We start from the raw sequence: 5,000 nt of genomic DNA, 5'->3' as shown, positions 1-5,000 counted from the left end.
CACTGTGATGCAGCTGGACACGACGCTCTCTATGGTTCCTCTGTAGAATGTTGTCATGATGGAGGGTGTAGCACTTGCCTTCTTTAGTTTGCGCAAGAAGTAGAGACGCTGATGGGCCTTCTTCGCCAGTGTTGTAGTGTTGGTGGTCCAAGAGAGGTCGTCGCTGATGTGCACTCCAAGGAACTTGGTGCTGCTCACTCTCTCCACAGCATCACCGTCGATGGTCAGTGGTGGCAGTTGTTTTTGGACCCTCTGAAAGTTGACAACAATCTCCTTGGTCTTGTTGACATTCAGCAGGAGGTTGTTGTCTTTGCACCATCTGGCCAGCAGGTCTACTTCTTCTCTGTAGTGGGTCTCATCGCCCTTAGTGATGAGGCCCACCAGTGTTGTATCATCCGCAAACTTCACTAGATGGTTAGTGCTGTGGGTCGTTGTGCAGTCATGTGTCAGCAGCGTGAACAGCAGGGGGCTGAGAACACAACCTTGCGGAGCCCCCGTGCTCAGGGTCAGGGTGCTTGAGGTGTTATTCCCTACCCGTACTGCTTGTGGTCTCTGCATCAGGAAGTCCAGCAGCCAGTTGCAGAGGGAGGTGCTGAAACCTAGTTTGTCCAGTTTTCCAGAGTTGTTGTGGTATTATGGTATTGAATGCTGAACTGAAGTCAATGAACAGCATTCTCACATATGAGTCTTTATTGTCCAAGTGGGTGAGGGCTGGATGGAGGGCAGAGCAGATTGCATCCTCCGTGGATCGCTTGGCTCGGTATGCGAACAGGTAGGGGTCCAGGGTGGGGGGTAGGGTGGCTTTGATGTGTGACAGGACTAGCCGTTCGAAGCACTTCATGATTATGGGCGTCAGTGCTACAGGACGGTAGTCATTGAAGCATGATGGTGATGATTTCTTCGGCACGGGTATGATGGTAGCAGCTTTGAAAAGTGATGGGATGACTGCTTGCTCCAGAGAGATGTTAAAGATGTCTGTGAAGACATCCTTCAGCTCTTCTGCACAATCCTTCAACACTCGGCCAGGTATGTTGTCTGGGCCAGCTGCTTTGCGTGGGTTGATGGTGGCCAGTGTCCTCTTCACACTGGCAGAGGACAGGTACAGGGGTTGATCATGGGGGGGAGGGGGAGTTTTCTGTGGATGAGTGTCATTTTGTGCTTCAAAACGGGCAAAGAAACTGTTCAGGTCGTTTAGCAGAGAGGTGTTGTTGTCACAGCTTCGTGGTGCGGGCTTATAGTCCGTGATGGCCTGTATGCCCTGCCACAGGCTCTGTGCATCTCTGCTGTCTTTGAAGTGTGTTGTTATTTTGTCCGAGTATTCCTTTTTCGCTGTCCTACCCCCTTTCATTCGTTCACCAGATTCCTTTTCCTCAGTTTTCTCTCTGTTTTCCCCTCATTGAAATGAATGGTAGAATGGTCAAGATGATGATGTCACAAACTGTGGCAGTTAGAGTGAGAGGTGACCTGTCCTGGGGTTTTTAATAGAATTAAATTATCCCCATGGGGCGCCACTGAGGTGCTGCCCCCTTGCACGGGTGAGGCATAAATGCAATTTTGTTGTGTGCAGTGTGCAGTGTTCACTTGTGTGCTGTGGAGTGCTGTGTCACAATGACAATGGGAGTTGGAGTTTCCCAATGGGCTTTCACTTTCACTTTCACTTACTCTCTTTGCTAGTGAGGTAGACAACAGGGAAGCTGTCAGTCTGTAAATAAATGATTTACAAATTTCTCTATACTTCGTTTTTAAAAGTTATTGCTGATATTTGAATGCAAACATTGTCTTGAAAGACTTCTAAATGGTTTAACAAAAGTTGTTGCTAGCTGCTAGTCCTATTGAAGGGAAATAGATTTTGAGCCATCCTGACAGCTAACTTTTGTGCTACTTTAAAACAAATTGCTTGATAAACTTTTCATACTTCTAATCATTACCCAAAAGTTTTTTAAGTGTCATCTTCAGGTTTATTGTTTTTCTCACTAAGAAATGAATCATTATGAATCTAGTAGTCTGCAAATATATCCGCTGATGATGCCATTTTTAAAAATGCTCAATGGTGGCAAGGTGAGCATGCACCCAACACCACACTGCTCCAGGGAAAGTGTATGCCCTGTGTCAATGAGAAATCACATTTTCTCCCCTCCTGTCACTGGAAACTAAATATCTGCTGTGCATGTGTGTGTCTTTTTTGCGTACATATTTCTTTTTTAATCTGTGTTTCTCCACCTTATTTTTTTGCATGTAACAGTATGGCAGATGTCAGTGTCTGTTACACATCTTGTTTTCATATTTAAAATAGAAAATTTGCACAAACCTAGCCTATCTATTTTTTGTACATCGATAAGCGTATTAAAATTATTTTCATGAGACATAATTGTGCAACTAAAATGTGATTAATCGTGACATAACTATGGCATTTATGCGATTAAATATTTTAATTGATTGACAGCACTACTTTTTGTGTTTATTCACACAGGACAAACTATCAACAGCCAACTGTGTGGGATATCACCTCTCAAAGTGCACCAGCGCATTCACACTGGAGAAAAGCCGTACACCTGCCGACTGTGTGGTAGAAGTTTCTCACAGGCTTCAAGTCTTAAACGACACCAACACATTCACACAGGAGAGAGGTCGTACCCTTGCCAATACTGTGAGAGAAGTTTCTCAAATTCATCAGATCTGAAACAACACCAGCACATTCACACACGAGACAAGCCATACTCCTGCCAACACTGTGTGAGACGTTTTTCACATGTATCCAATCTCAAACAACATCAGCGCATTCACACAGGAGAAAAGCCGTACTCCTGTCAACAATGTGATTTTAGTTTCTCAAGTTCATCTGCTCTTCAAGTGCACCAGCGCATTCACACAGGAGAGAAGCCGTATCCCTGCCGACATTGTGGGAAATGTTTCTCTCGGACAGTTCATCTGAAACAGCACCAGCACATTCACACAGGACTCAATCCACACACCTGTCAACTGTGTGGGAGAAGTTTCTCTCGGCTATCAACTCTTCAAGTGCACCAGCGCATTCACACAGGAGAGAGGCCATACCCATGCCAACAGTGTGAGAGAAGTTTCTCAAATTCATCAGATCTGAAACGACACCAGCACATTCACACAGGACTCAAGCCATACACCTGTCAACTGTGTGGGAGAAGTTTCTCTCGGCTATCAACTCTTCAAGTGCACCAGCGCATTCACACAGGAGAGAGGCCATACCCATGCCAACAGTGTGAGAGAAGTTTCTCAAATTCATCAGATCTGAAACGACACCAGCACATTCACACAGGACTCAAGCCATACACCTGTCAACTGTGTGGGAGAAGTTTCTCTCGGCTATCAACTCTTCAAGTGCACCAGCGCATTCACACAGGAGAGAGGCCGTACCCATGCCAACAGTGTGAGAGAAGTTTCTCAAATTCATCAGATCTGAAACGACACCAGCACATTCACACAGGAGAAAAGCCATACTCCTGTCAACAATGTGATTTTAGTTTCTCAAGTTCATCTGCTCTTCAAGTGCACCAGCGCATTCACACAGGATAGAAGCCGTACCCATGCCGACAATGTGAGAGAAGTTTCTCTCGGACAGTTCATCTGAAACAGCACCAGCACATTCACACAGGACTCAATCCACACACCTGTCAACTGTGTGGGAGAAGTTTCTCTCGGCTATCAACTCTTCAAGTGCACCAGCGCATTCACACAGGAGAGAGGCCGTACCCATGCCAACAGTGTGAGAGAAGTTTCTCAAATTCATCAGATCTGAAACGACACCAGCACATTCACACAGGACTCAAGCCATACACCTGTCAACTGTGTGGGAGAAGTTTCTCTCGGCTATCAACTCTTCAAGTGCACCAGCGCATTCACACAGGAGAGAGGCCATACCCATGCCAACAGTGTGAGAGAAGTTTCTCAAATTCATCAGATCTGAAACGACACCAGCACATTCACACAGGACTCAAGCCATACACCTGTCAACTGTGTGGGAGAAGTTTCTCTCGGCTATCAACTCTTCAAGTGCACCAGCGCATTCACACAGGAGAGAGGCCGTACCCATGCCAACAGTGTGAGAGAAGTTTCTCAAATTCATCAGATCTGAAACGACACCAGCACATTCACACACGAGACAAGCCATACTCCTGTCAACAATGTGATTTTAGTTTCTCAAGTTCATCTATCCTTAAAGTGCACCAGCGCATTCACACAGGAGAGAGGCTGTATCCCTGCCGACACTGTGGGAAATGTTTCTCTCGGGCAGCTCATCTGAAACAGCATCAGCACATTCACACAGGACTCAATCCATACACCTGTTAACTGTGTGGGAGAAGTTTCTCTCGGCTATCCACTCTTCAAGTGCATCAGCGCATTCACAGAGGACACTAGCCGCACCACTGCAGAGGGTGGGGGGGCGTGGGGGGTATTATTAAGAAGGACAAACTTCCAGGATTGCTGTGCTGTGTATGGAGGTGGTTCATTTGTTTGCTTCATGTGGTGGTGTTTACTGTTTTTAAATCTAATTTGTCTAGTTGTAGCAATGTCAAAGTGAAATTTCTTTAATTTTGTCCCATGAAAAGATATACGTACAAATCTCAATAAATGTGAGCGGTGTTCACTTCTGTGATCTACTGTATTGTATTGATATACTGTATGTTGGCTTGGCTTTACGTCATTGATGTTTTTCCAAAAACTTGGACACATAAAGCATGGGAAATGGCATGGACATTTTATTTTGGAGATTCAGTTTGGCAGCCATACTTTAAAAAAATCTGTCATCAGTGGCTTCGCACACTTTCATCGTACAACTTCATCACCCACTTGCCTAAAGGAATCAGTTAGTAATTACTTTTCACCTGAAGCCTATTGTTTAAAAAGGTTCTATGGCTTTCTGTTGTATGATGGAGTGACATAGCCCACAGGCGCTTGTCAATGTGCTTCAAACAGTCCTCGTCACCAAGCACCGCACGCGATGAGCGAAAACAGCCGGGGCCCCT

At 45.5% G+C, this 5,000-nt stretch overlaps 1 long non-coding RNA gene and 1 pseudogene across 1 annotated transcript in view; both read left to right on the top strand.

The window, feature by feature from the left end:
• The window catches only part of LOC134442915 (uncharacterized), a 27,761-nt gene extending 25,215 nt beyond the window's left edge, over window positions 1–2,546 (top strand). The window contains exon 3 of the long non-coding RNA XR_010033495.1: window positions 2,471–2,546. This is a non-coding gene — a long non-coding RNA (uncharacterized LOC134442915). The remainder of the gene's footprint in view (window positions 1–2,470) is intronic.
• Window positions 2,547–2,646: 100 nt separating this feature from the next.
• Window positions 2,647–4,597, top strand: LOC134442916 (zinc finger protein 271-like; annotated as a pseudogene).
• The last annotated feature ends 403 nt before the right edge of the window (window positions 4,598–5,000 follow it).

This window comes from Engraulis encrasicolus, unplaced genomic scaffold, assembly GCF_034702125.1.
Source record: "Engraulis encrasicolus isolate BLACKSEA-1 unplaced genomic scaffold, IST_EnEncr_1.0 scaffold_268_np1212, whole genome shotgun sequence".
Taxonomy (NCBI): Eukaryota; Metazoa; Chordata; class Actinopteri; order Clupeiformes; family Engraulidae; genus Engraulis; species Engraulis encrasicolus.
Note: the sequence above shows the minus strand (reverse complement) of the source record. Positions and strands in the feature narration are given on the sequence as shown.